This window comes from Pinus tabuliformis, chromosome 3_2 (assembly GCF_031772625.1).
Source record: "Pinus tabuliformis cultivar Carrire ecotype Pingquan chromosome 3_2, CPIR1, whole genome shotgun sequence".
NCBI classification, from domain to species: Eukaryota; Viridiplantae; Streptophyta; class Pinopsida; order Pinales; family Pinaceae; genus Pinus; species Pinus tabuliformis.
This window is the reverse complement of record NC_142302.1, coordinates 341,877,024-341,891,581: the sequence shown is the minus strand read 5'-3', so window position 1 is coordinate 341,891,581 and position 14,558 is coordinate 341,877,024. Positions and strand designations below refer to the sequence as shown.

Here is a 14,558-nt window from a genome sequence, read left to right as displayed (position 1 = left end):
TTAACATTAGTGGAATAATCCATCAAAGCATTAACATTAACATTTACCTACAAAGAAAAAAGAAAATAGTCATCAAAATAGTAAAAGAGTGATAACAAACATAAAATTCACCAAGTAATTAAATGATTACCATGAAAACAACATCCAAGTTATCCACAATTTCAAAGTCATCATTTTCAAGTATCTATTAACAAAATAGTGTACCATATTAGATCACAAGGACTACTATTTATTTTTATTGATCTATGTCTTCAATCAAAAGTACTCAAATCACCTAGTATTAGGTTGTTACATTGATTCTTGCTTCTAGCTTTCCTTGTTCCAACCTTGTTTTCCCTTATCATGCTAACTTTGATGACATGCTTACATAGATATCTATTTTTTTCCCATTTACAATCATACATAGCAAAGCTTGAACTTGAATGCCATACCATTTATGATTTATCAATATCATGTTGATTGTGCACCCATGCTATTAAAGGATCTCAGTGGTGTACTGTCCCATTACAATTTGGAATAGACTATGCCCTTAGCCATGAATAAGCTTCTATTTCTCTCTACCTTATAGTTTCTATTGAAACCATCCTCTTTTGCGCACTAACACCACCAATAAAAAAATTGGACCACTTAACACAAATGATGCACCAACCAATCCACACGACGATGTGAATTTTCTTGTATTGACTTCAAAAGAACTTGTTTTATATGTGAATGGTATGAAACAATAGCCCCATTTGTTTCTTGTCCAACATGCTTTAAGTGATGAAAACATTTTTCCCACATTTCTGTTGAGCACCAAAAAACATATGTCAATAATCAACACAATTATACCAAATATATGAAAATTATTAAGTTATAGAAATCAAACCTATTCTATCCAAACATTGTGCTTGAATGTACTCAACAAAAGTGGTTGTTTCTTTGAAGTCATTTATAAATTTGTTAGCCTCAAGTGCATAATTTTCATTTTTCTGAGTGTGCATAATATCACCTAGACACTTAAACATGGCACACCTTTTAGTGTCATCTTTCACTTTAATTACAAGATTTTATAACCATGCCCTTATAACATGCCAAATGCATAAGTAGAATTCACATTGAAATATCACCCTATTGCACATAGATGTTATACAAAAGTTTAACAAATATGTATATTTGTATAATGAGTCTACATTGATGTATGTAACATCACAATTTGAGAAATGGAGAAAAAACACACTCATAGCTCTATATGCATAATCACATTGATCTTAGTAGTTGCATCATCTACCATGAATGCATTCAACTTTCATTCCAACATACATATGCAAACTTTAAGAAGTAGCATTTCCGTCCTCTTGGAAATAACATGCCATAGATATTGACATGAGAAACCATGTCACTGGAACACCATTATGTTGGGAATCAAATGCTAATAACATATAAAGTTGGAACTGCATAAAAAAAAATAAGAAATTAGTTATATGCTTGGATTATCTATTAATAATAAATTATAATAAGGAAATACATAACAATATAAACTTTACCTTAAAACGATTTGTCCCAAATGTACAATCCAATGCTAATATATTATCATGACCACATTTTCTCATCCATTCCAATTGTGATGGTTATTGAATGCCTAAAATGAATGGAGTGTGTATGTCATCATCCATGACAGTGTCAAACTTTGAGTGGTAAAATACTTTATCAGGATTTGTCACTTTCCATATACGCACATTTTGATAATCATTCTTATCAAACATATATTGGGCATGATTCAATCTCCTCACTAAATTGCCAATGTCATCACAAGTAAGAAAATCATTTTGATCAAACTTTTCTTTAGATGAGGTTACTTTCTCATGCACTAATTCATGATTTTTGTAACGTATACATTCAACTAACATTCCCTACAACAAACATATTTATAGCCATTAAAGTAGTTCATTACTAAAATGGGGTGCATGGTATGCCTTTGTGCCTATAAAATCATCAACCGCTTGTCCATGGTAAGGTTTACCTATAATATCTATATAGTTCATCTCAACATAAGTGATCGGGGCACTTTCTGGTGAATTCTTGAATATGTGAACACTAAAATGGCATGTGCAACCACATCTTGTATGCTTACAACCTGGATGACTCCCTATCCCATTTTTAGGCACTTTTGATATATCATAAGGCAATGCATCAATCTATCTATAATCTTGCGGCCCATATGAACACCAAAACTTGTAAGAGAACAAGATATTGAGATGAAAAAAATTAATATAAAACAAAATTAATATAAGAAAAAACAAGTAGTAGCAAAATGCTTACATTATATATTCTAAGGGGGTGTCAACACTACACTTAATTTGTGGGATTTTCATTTTCTTGTAGAAACTTTTTCAAAAGCTTGTTGGATACAATGGAATTTTTCTCCCCCCAATAATGAACTCATTATATCTATTTGATTTGGTCCAAGCAACATTTTTTCCTCCAATCATACTCCAATCCAAATCAAAAGAAAAAAAAATAAGGTTTTTTTTTTTTTTTTCTTCAAATCTTGCACTTCAAGGTCTAGAAGTCATTTCCATTTTGAACACATTTGCAAAGTATATAACTTAAGTTAGTTTCTCATAATTTTTCAAAGAAAATGATGTGTAGTTAATGAATTTTATACTTAAAAGACACTAGATGGGAAGGAAAATAAAACTATAAATTCTAGAAAATATTACCTTTTAAAGAAGGGAAACAAAATTATTGTAGTCTATTTGCACTATTTCAACTAATTTAGGGCCAAAGGTGAAAATATATTTTCTTTTTTCAAACATGAATACTTAGCTAAATTATAACTGAGATTCTCATATTGAGTATACAAAAATCACCTCATTAACACAAAAATTAACAACAATTACACATTCTCTAAACCTATAAAAACGAAAGTAAGAACTATAAACTCTAAGAATTCTTACCTTTTTCAAAAAAGGGAAATAAAATTTTACTCTATATGCACGCATTAACTCAATGATTAACCACATAACACAGATAGATATTGGTAAGCTAGTTTATTAAAAAATCCTAATGGCAACTGTTATCACCCCAAGAAACTCACCTAGGTTGTAAATCAGTGATGCTCAGGAACATTAAAAATTCAACAGTTTTGTTGGATAAAATGATGGATAAATGGAAGATGTGCAGCACCTTTAAGCCAAATAACCACTCCTACTATGATTTACCCCAGGCATGGGTGAAGACCCCCAAACTACAAGGCTTTCAACCACCAACTACTCACGGTTTAAGGTAAAAGTGATAATGGAGAAGACTGATTGCACCAGCAGATGCACAGAGCTCTGTGATGGCCAGCTGCAATCAGTTAGAGGATCTGCACGACTATTATTCAATAGACAGTGAGGATGACAGCTCTCTGCTATTTGAACAACAGCAACCTGCAAACAATTTCAATGAGCCACTAAATCATAATACAGAGGTGGGATGACAGCCCCTCTGATATCAAACATTCACAGCACATCAATAAATGCAAGCAGGCACAGCCTAGAACAAGAAGCAGAAGTGAAAAGTGAGCAGGTGACAACAAAAGAAGCTTGTATTAATGGAAATCAAGACCAGAAGCTGCAGGTCTCATAGTATTAACAGTCTCCAGAAGTTAAAAGGCTACAATAAGCTCTCATTCATCAAACACTCATCATCCTATTACATATCTTTTCAGGCTATATATGGTGTTACACTACAAAATATCTCTACTACCCATGCGTGGAGGAGCCCATAAATGGCCACCAACCACATTTACATTCAGAAATGGGGCTGCTGATACAAATCTGGCTGTGCTGTAAACGGATTTGACCTCTCTGACTGCTCTACAATCCTCCTTGGAGCAGGTGGCGTGAAATACCAAAGGAGCCATAACCATTGAATGCTCTGCTCAGATAAGCAGTGTCCTACTTCCTCCTCGGCCATACTGTAGATTAATTGCAGCAGCTGACCATTAAAGATGGCTCCATTATGACTGTGCTGTTTTAAAACAGTGAAATGCTACCCAAACTGTTCATTCCCGCCCATCACTGCTTCCATGTTGACCTTTTAAAGGTTTCAGGCATAGTTTTATTTACTATCGGGTCCGCCTTTGGCTTGCAATGCACGTTTAAACAGGCCCTCCTTTGTTTCTTAACTTTTGACAAATACATGTAGAACTGCCACAAAACCACGAAAAATGGCTTTGGCAGACTTAAAATATATATACACTTTGCTTTGGAAACCCATCGAGTCCGGGCTTCATCGCATTGGCGCTTATAATGTAAAATGTCATGCATCCTTGGTTTCCCCGATTGCGATCAGCCAATCGCGATATGGGTCGATACCACCGATCCCTCGCTTTTCCTCATATTTGAAAATATAATGAAATATTGGAAAAAACATGAAAAAAATGCCTCTGCTGGACCCGATTATATATATATTTTGATTCATGGACCCTTTCGGGTCCGTACCTCATCGCAATAGGCACCCGCCAAGGCTCCCTTTGTATTTTATTTATACAGAGAAAATACACAAAAAATATTGAAAACAATATGGGCGCGGACCTGAAAAAATATGAAATGGAGTGTTGAAGGGCCATCGGGTCCGGCCCATCGCATTGGAACATAACATATGGTAAAGCCCTTGCCGATAGCGATACTGCCGCGGACGCGATATGATATAAAACAAGGTGTTGTATGGCCGTCGGGTCCGGCTTATCGGGTCGGAGGTATATGTATGCCAAAGGCCTTGCCCCTTTGAAAGCGCCGATGCGATATCGGCGACCGCCGCGGACCCGATATTTTATGAAATGCAGTGCTGTATGACTATCGGGTCCGGCCCATCGGTGATTGCACCCACCCCTATGTAAGTCCTCCATTGCGATACGCCGATAGCGATATCGGCGATCGCTCATCGGCGAAGTCTCATGTCGCTGCCACTGCCCGCCTCCTCCGATTGCGATATGTTGACGCGATCTGGACCGTTGATTGACTAGATCCAACGGCTGAGATTGAAGCGGATCCTTAAGCCTGTGATCTTGGTTTTTACATAGTTTTTGGGGTATTTCCGCCTCCCGATAGTGTATTTCTACCCATCAAAGGGCTTTTCTCTTGCAACTTTTTCAATCGTTGGAAAGCTTTTAGCCATAATTTGAGAATTTTGACAGCATCAATGAATCCTTTGGCATGATTATAAGCATTTTTGCAGCCTTTGAGAGCATTTTGAATCCAATTTTGATTTTTTGTTTAGCAAAGCTAACAACAACCATTTGAGTTTCACATGTCACATGCCATAGAAATTATCACAAAATAAAAGTGTTTACACTTCATCCTTCCTCCTACCTTCCAACATCACTCACAAAGCAACCCTATGTCACGAGTTTTTTGGGTACTTCCTATTCCAAATTTGTTTGGTGCTAGGTTTGAATCATGCAGGGTAAAAGTTGAAAACTTAAAGAGTGATTGAATCAAAAATATTTTCAACTAAATTTAATAACTTAAGTTGCAACTGCTAGTATTCCTCACAATTAATCTACTGGGATGCAAAGCCGTGAGTAAGGTTTTACATTATCTTATGGAAATTTGGTTTCAATAAATAAAATAAGTTTAAAAGAAAACATGTTTAATATTTCATTAACTTAAAGATTAGCCACAATTGTCATCAATTCATCAATTCATTGTTAAGTTTGAATAGTACCACGGTAACCAGGTGAATCATGATTTTTTAATATGACTGGTAGAGACAGGAGGAGTGGAAAGCCTATGAATCAAAGTGAGCTCTATCACGATTTTTCAGATATGTTGGGTAAATATTGCAAGACAAGAGGAGTGACAACCCTGTGAAACAAGGCGAGATTTGTCACGATCTTTGGTTGGTTTTTCAATCAAAAGTGATAATTGGTTGAGAATTGCTTGGATTTTGTGGTCAGTTCCATAGTAGTGAACTTCACTTTGTAAATTACGTTTTTCCCAATTGAACCAACAATTATTGATAAAGAAGAGCTAAAAACATAGCAACCAATATTTACAGTGCCATCAACCCATTAATGGGTGGGGGTTGTATATTCCCACCATTGGATAATGTACTTACTTAAATCTAACAGTGGGCATATACATCTCCCACACATTAATGAGTAAATAACACAATAAATATTTGTTGCCTAAAAACATATGTTTGAATTCATTTTGTAGGGGTTCTAGAGGGGAAGGGACTGACATCGTGCATCAATCAGACCATTAATTTGAACTCCACCTACCTAGCTCTTCAAGATTTTGAAAAATTTCTAGGCATGACAATGAAATGGATTATAAACAAAAATTGTCATGGAGATGGAAGGACCCAGTTAACCACGTGGACCTGGTCGACAGACCTGCAATCTGGATAAGTTTGGTGTCCTTTATCACTGCATTTCTTAAATTTATATGTTACATCTATGTATTTCTTCCTTTCAATCTCAAGAAGAAGAGAAATAAAGGATAATAAGAAAATAGGGATGCACTCCCCAATAGAAATATCCCTTGGGCTTAGATACCCATTGTTTATCCCTATGTAAAAGGGTCATGGTTCTCCCATCATTTGAAATTTTCCATGTGGATCCTAATGGTTGTTAGAATATGTCATAACAACAAATCACAAATATCATTGTCAAATGGCAAGAAATTCTGTTGAACCTAAAACCATTATGACACAGTGGCACATAGAATAGGTTATCATGCATTATATGTGTCCCACTTATCTAACTTGAGATACATATATGGAAAAAAAGCTATAACTTCAAAGTCTATTCAAGTACCCAAGGTTATAGTCTTATTCTTAACTTTAACCCGCAAATTTCTTGTTTTATGGTTGCCTCCCTTATCGTAACTCGTTTCATATAAGTGAAACATTCCAAGTCAAATAAAAAACTTCCAATTCCCAAGTGGGAATTGATGTTTGTTCCTCTTGTCATTGTACTTAACTCATCACATGTAAGCCAAATAAGTGAAGTAAAATGAGAAACCCTAAATTATTGAGAGGAAAATAATTTGGGTGCCCTTACATTTCTCATTGTGTATATGACAATGAAGCCAAGCAAAGGAAAAACCATATGCCTTTGTAACATCATGCTCCTCATATTAGCAATAGTTATCGATAAAATGCCATCAATATTTCACTAAAATAGTTCATCACTATAGATCTGCTAAAATTACTAAAATCTTTCTTATTAGTTACTTGATTGTTTAATTAATTAATTGAATTAGATTAAATATGAGCAATAGGAAATAGAAATAAATACACACACCATCCATAATAGACAAAGAGTTTCCTTAGGAAACCCTTACAAGAGAAAACCTAGTTAAAAGGCGAGGTTGCTTTACTTTCTTTTTTTCTAGTATTGTAAATGTGCAAGTACAAAGAAAAATGTACTCTCTATGGAGTTACCTAAGTCATGTGGCTTGTATGGAACTACTCTAGTGGAATATCCATGGCAATTTAGAAATCACAAACAATGGAGTAACAATGTTAAGGAAATTAAAAATGTCAATTGAGTCAATATTAGTGACTTTGTTGAAATAAAAAGGAATGAAATGGAATACTTTGAAGATCTGTATACCAAAGTGGATGGAGACACCCTGAAGGAGATTGTGAAGAAGTTGAAGGATATCCCCACTTCAATCACAACAACAAAAAACAAGCACCTAAGGAATTGCTAGAGGAAGAAGTCAAGCAGGTTGGGTGGCAGTAATGTGCTAGGAATGGATATCTTTTCTTCTCACTTCTTATGAGTTTGTTGGCACATCATCAAGAATGATCTTCTGAGAATGCTGGAGTACATTAAAAAATACTTCTGCATGGGAGGAGCTACTAATTTTAACTTTCTAGCTCTTATTCCCAAGGAATCAAACCCCTCTTCCTTTTCTATATTTAGGCCAATTTCATTATACAATGCCTCATATAAAATAATGACAAAATCTATAACAACTACGTAGAAAGGCTTCCTCCCTCATATGATCTCATAAAACCAAAGGAGTTTCTTAGAAGAAGAAGAAAAAAAAAAACAAAAACAAAAACAAAAACAACATATAATTAACAACATAATTCTTATCCAAAAGGCAATCCACACCAACAAAAGCAACCAAGAACAAGATGGTATGCATATGCTAGTAACCATGTGAAAGAATCTAAAATGTCAAATATATTAGTAATAAGGAAAAAAAAAATATTCTAAAGTCTCTTATTTATAACCTTGTTTTTCAAAAAATAGTATTTGGAATCAATCTTTGAAAGAACAAATATGAAAAAGGAAAACTTAATTATTTAATCTCAATCTTATATTTCCAAGTTTTCAAACACCAACCTAGAGGATGAACAAATAAGCAAATTTTACACCAACTTATATATATATATATATATATATATATATATATATATATATATATATATATATATATATATATATATATATATATATATATATATATATATATATATATATAAACCACCTATCCTATAACCAACTTATCATTATTTCACACTAATGCATATCACATAGGGGAGAACCAAGAAAAAATGTCACATTTTGAAAAACTAAGAAAAATATAAACTACCTATCCCTTGACCCCACCTCATTGTCATTATTTCACACCAATGAACAACTTATTCCATAACCCCCCATCATTACTCTCTGGTCGAACTCTCTGGTTGTCTCAGGGTCTCTAGTTCTCGGGAGAATTAAAAATATTCCAGGTACTGATTGTTTCGGGTGTGTGCAAGCTTCAACTAAATGCAGGCATTGCTATGTCTAGTTCGATTTTGGAGCGATCCTCGGTTTCAAGCTAGGAAGCCTCCTTCAGTAGCTAGTTATCAAGGGAAATGGCCTACTAAACTTTATAAAATAACCTAATTATTAAAGCAATGACAACTGGCCTATTAGCTCAGTTGGTTAGAGCGTCGTGCTAATAACGCGAAGGTCGCAGGTTCGAGACCTGCATAGGCCAAAGTTGTGTTTCACTCTGTAGGCTTCCTTTCTTCAGATTGAAAGTTCGAGAGCTGCATAAGGCGAGGTGCTTTTTCTCGGAAATTCAGTTACGACTGTTTTTCCTTCATCGGGTGGAATTGTTTTGTTGATGCTAATAGCACACAGGTCGCAGGTTCGAGACGTGCACGGGCCAATGAGTTTCATTTGAAACCAGTTATAACTGGTTTTGAGACGGAATTGTTTTGTTAAGTTCAACAAAAATGAAATTGTAAATAGCATTTTTTGCAAATTTTTGAAACTGCGATTTGGTCGCAGGTTTCGAGACCTGCATTAGTGGTGTTTTATTTGAAACTCAGTTATAGTGGCTTTTCATTCATCGCGTGGATTGTTTTTTTTTCAAGGGTGAATTGGTTTTGGTTTTTTTTTTTTTTTTTTTTTTGGAGTTTATTCGGTGTTAAAATTTGTTTGGAAAATTATGGAAATTTTTGTAAGAATTTTGATAAAATTTGGTAAGAATTTTTGTAAATCTAAATTTTAATTGTCAGATTTCAAGATATATTTTTGATATCCAGGAAATTTTATGATTGGACCCTTAAAAACTTGATTCAAACATTACTGCTGCAATTCATTTTGAAAAAAAAAATAGCCGAATTCCAACATTTTTGGTAGTGCAGGCAATTTTGAAAGCCAGATATACGATGCCTTTTGTTAATGCTATTGACGCATAGGTCGCAGGTTCGAGACGTGCATCGGCCAATGGGTTTCATTTGAAATCAGTTACAACTGGTTTTCAGATGTAATTGTTTTATTATGAATTCAAAAAATGTATTTAATTTTTATGAAATTGTAAATAGCACTTTTCACAAATTTTTTTTAAAAACTGCGACTGTATTTCTCCCGTACGGAAGGCAAATGGATTTTTATAAAGATTTATAGATTATATTTCTCCCCGAAGGAAGTTGACTATATATTTTATTTCTTATTTTTTTTTTTTTTGTTAATTCAGAAAAAGAAATTCTTTTAAATGAAATTGTACATCTAAAATTTATAGATTGTATAATAGATACGGATTGAAATTGTACAAATTACATCATTTGAATTGTATATGCAGATCTCTTGCTGAAGCAGATCTCTGCGGCTACCACTGAAGCAGATCTCCCACTGAGTAGGCAATGTAATGTATGATCTAGATGTGTGTTAGCACTTGAATTATACCCATTCTCCCGCTGAAGCAGATCTTCCGTTCAACCAGAAACTTATATATCTGATGTCCTAGCAGATCTTCCGCTGAAGTAGATCTTTGCCACTGCCGCTGCCGCTGCCGCTGAAGCAAATCTCTGCTGCTGTGGCTGAAGCAGATCTCCCTCCTTTTATGTACACAGTAGTATGCGTTATATTTTGGGCTAGGGTTTTCCGCGGGGTTATCTTCCTTGTGGGTATACAACGTTCTAGAGATTCTTGCGTTGCTCCCTCAGAATCTGAGCGTCATTGCTCCCGTCAACAGTGATGTAATATTCCTAATTAGCCATGGCTAATTGGAATATTTGATTTTGTTCGATTTTTGCCTTCTATAGTTATTTGTAAATAAAAAGTGAGGAAGGGGGACATAACTCACTTTTAGAATAAAAAGTCACTTCCTAGTAGCACAACGTTGTGACTTAAAGAGGAGCCAAGGGGGCCAAAAGGGGACGCAGAAATGGAGCCCACGCAGACACATTGAGGAACTGCGCAGGAGGAAAGGAACATGTGGCAAGAGGGGAATCACACAGGAGGAGGTGAGCCTTGGTATTAAGAGAGACAAAGGCTATAAAAGAGAAAGGAGCCCACTCATTTTGATCATTCCGGTTATGAGCATTTGTGATAGTCATTTCGACTTAGAGCACGCTGGCTGTTTAGCTAGTCTGCAGCACTGTTTAGTGCATTAAGTGTCTCTGTTCGGAGATCTCACCCTTAGCCCTGGGGGGAATTCGAGTGCCTGCTCGGGAAAGGTATTTCCATTGGCATTCCACCAGTAGTTTTATTAGCATTTCAGCAGCAGTTTCATCAGCGTCTTTGAGGCACTGCACAGAACCCCAACGGGGGTGATTTTTGTGGGTCAGCCATTTCAGAAAAGCTTTCTGGGGTTTTCTAGGTTTCTTGAGTAGAGCCCGAGTCCAGAGTTTCAGCTTTTTCCGAGGAGGGGAGCAGCCCCAAATCATCATTTGTTTTCTAACAGCGGCAACGTCCACGCAGAGAGGCCATTCTTGTCATTCTGAGAGTATTTCTTCACTTGCCTTGTGCAAGTCGAGGTGCCATCTGTCTAATCACCTCTTGTACTCATTTGTTGCTCAGTATAATAAAATGGCTTAGCATTTCTCATTGCATTTCTTGTGTATTTGCTTATATTTCTGGTTTACATTATTATATGTTGTTCCACTGTTATTTTATCACTTCTGGGTTATTATATCATTTGCACATATTTGGTTGGAGTTTTTGCTGGGTTTTGAGGAATATTCTGGGTTAGGAATATTACAGTGGTATCAAAGCATAGATCTGGCTCAGCCTGTGGAGCTAGCAATCTATGACACCGGGGGAAAAACCCTATATCTGTTACAGAGGTCAGAGATACAGAGACACTGAACGTAGGTTGGAGAATACCTACGGAGAGGGAGACTGTGTTCCTGTGGCGGACGCAGAACAGGAGGAACCTGTGGTAGACGCAGAACAGAGAGAGCCAGTAGTGGACGCAGAGCAGATGGCAGATGAGGATGGGAAGAGATTTGCGAACATGATCCTAAAATTTGTGCAGGATCTATCGAGGCAGATTGAGGTCATGGGGCAGAGATTCATGGCAGTAGAGGCCAGACAACGTGAAAGCCCACGAGTTTTCTAGATTGGTGAGGGATCAAGTGCATCCCATCACTTGCCACAGCAGCGTGATACTGCACAGCAGGTGGCCTCACATGCCCCTACACGCTCTACCATGCCCACTTTCTTAGGAGCAGACACGGGGGCCGTAGCCCAGCAGGAGGCAGAGCCCGGACATATGGGCGAATATTCTGCAGAGTAACAGGGCTATGGGCAGGAGTACCCCGCGACCATCACAGAGGGTATTGGCACTACCATGATGGTGACACCCACCGTGCAATGAGTAGATTCCACTTGCCTACGTTTGATGGCTCATCAAACAGTTCGGCAAAGTCTTGGGTGGAGAAGCTGGACATTTATTTCTAGCTTAACCAGATGTCGAAGGCAGAGGGCATCAAGGTGGCAATATTACATTTGAATGGCGAGGCCCAAGATTGGTGGTTTCATGGGATGGTTACACTGGGGCACTCCACAATGAATACATATGCCGAGTTTACCAGGAGACTGATGGAGCGATTTGATCGGAGGGATCCAGAGCAACATTTTGTTGAGCTGACAAGGCTCAAACAGACGAGGAGCCTAGAGACCTACATTGCAGATTTCTTGAGGGTCTCTATGATGGTACCAGACCTATCCACGACATAGAGGGTCTATATGTATGTTGAGGGGTTAGCAGAGCCACTTCGGGGTTTAGTCTGATCCACTAAACCAACGACACTCTAGGACGTTATCAGCAGGACCCGGGACTTACATGATGTCCTACCCAGGACCCAGACACCTTACCCCCAGAGATAGACTTTTCAGTCTAAGGGGAAGGACGTGAGGATTCCTCCTCCAAAGGGGAATCCAGGACGAGTACAACTTGACGACGATGCCATGAGGGAGCTGAAGAAGAAGCGGTTGTGTTTCACTTGTCAGGAGCCATGGGCACCAGGACATAGATGTGCTACTGGAAAAGCACATTTTATTGAGGTCTTCTCCGAGAGCAGTGGAGAAGAGGATGACGAGGAGGATGTGGAGGCAGGAGATAGCCATGCCATACAGGGCCCTTTGCCACCTCCACCACCAGCAGTAGGTGGTGCATATTTTGCACCCACCGGAGGGGTCCTTGCAGCATTGCGAGGAGTTCCCAAGTATCTGACGCTACGCGTACGAGGGACAGTACGTGGCCAATGCGTATAAGTTTTGGTTGACAGTGGGGCAACCCACAACTTCATCGATGCACAGATGGTTAAGCGGAGAGGTATTCAGACATAGAGTTTCGATGGGTTTTCAGTATTGGTCCCAGGAGATTAGACCATGACATGTGCTCGTTATGTTCCAGAGCTTTCAGTGATGATGGGCACCTACACATTGACTGACCACTTTCTCGTGGTCGATATTCTGGACACCAACATGATACTGGGTGTTCAGTGGCTTATCACTCTAGGGAAGGTCACGACAAATTGGAAGACTCTAGAGATGGAGTGGGATGATGAGAAGATACGGGGACAGCACACATATTCGCCTCAGACTGTTTCTGCTCATCGAATGGAGGCAGTCTTCCAAAAGGGAGACATAGAGTGGGTATTGGAGTTGCATGCATCAGAGGCAGGGACTACAGGGCAGACTGTACACCTAGAGATACAGTCTATCCTTGATCAGTATGCCATAGTGTTTGGGTAAATTCCACTAAGACAACCACCAGATCAAAGGTTTGAGCACACCATCGAGCTTGAGCAGGGCATACAGGCCGTGATTACCACCCCCTATAGGCACCCCAAGGCCTATCGGGATGAGATTGAGCGGGCTATACAGGAGTTGCTGGCTCTTGGGCATATCCGACCAAGTACGAGTCCTTTTGCTTCTTCTGTGGTGTTAGTGAAGAAGAAGGATGGTACATTGAGGATGTGCATTGACTACAGGGCCCTGAACAAGAAGACCCTGAAGAGCAGGTACCCCATACCCAGGATCGATGAGTTGATGGACGAGTTGACAGGGGCCCGTTACCTCTCAAAGATTGATTTGAGATATGGGTACCATCAGATTCGCGTGAGGAAGCAGGACATTCCCAAGACTGCCTTCAGGTGTCACTATGGGCACTTTGAGTTCTTGGTGATGCCTTTTGGGCTAACCAATGCCCCAGCGACATTTTAGTCCTGCATGAATCACATCTTCCGTAGTCACTTGAGGAAGTTTGTGTTGGTATTCTTCGATGATATTCTCATTTACAATAGGACTTGGGAGGAGTATCTCCAGCACATTGAGACAATATTGCGTATCTTACATGAGCAGCAGTTCTATGCCAAACTCTCCAAGTGTGAGTTTGGGTTGATGGAGATGTTGTATCTGGGACACATCATAGGGGTGGACGGAGTGAGGGTCCACGAGGAGAAGATCAGGGCCATTAGAGAATGGCCAGAGTTGAGAAACGTGATGGAACTTCGAGGATTCATTGGCATTTGTACTTACTATCGGAAGTTCGTCAAAGGTTTCTCACAACTTTCTGCACCCCTGACAGATTTGATGAGGAAGGGGGCTTTCAGTTGGTTGGATACAGCGCAGCGAGCCTTTGATAGGCTCAAGGAGGTTATGAGCAGCTTCCCAGTGCTTGCATTGCCAGATTTCACACAGCCATTTGTTTTGGAGTGTGACGCGTCGGGAGAGGGGATCAGCGCAATATTGGTGCAGGGAGGTCATCCTATAGCCTTTGAGAGCCAGAAGCTCCTTCCACATGAGAGGTTGTATTCCATATACGACAAGGAGATGCTGGCCA

The 14,558-nt window shown here is 38.5% G+C and overlaps 1 non-coding gene across 1 annotated transcript; it reads left to right on the top strand.

The window, feature by feature from the left end:
• The first annotated feature begins 8,901 nt into the window (after window positions 1-8,901).
• Window positions 8,902-8,975, top strand: TRNAI-AAU (transfer RNA isoleucine (anticodon AAU)). The gene has a single exon. It is a non-coding gene; the product is annotated as a tRNA-Ile (tRNA).
• The last annotated feature ends 5,583 nt before the right edge of the window (window positions 8,976-14,558 follow it).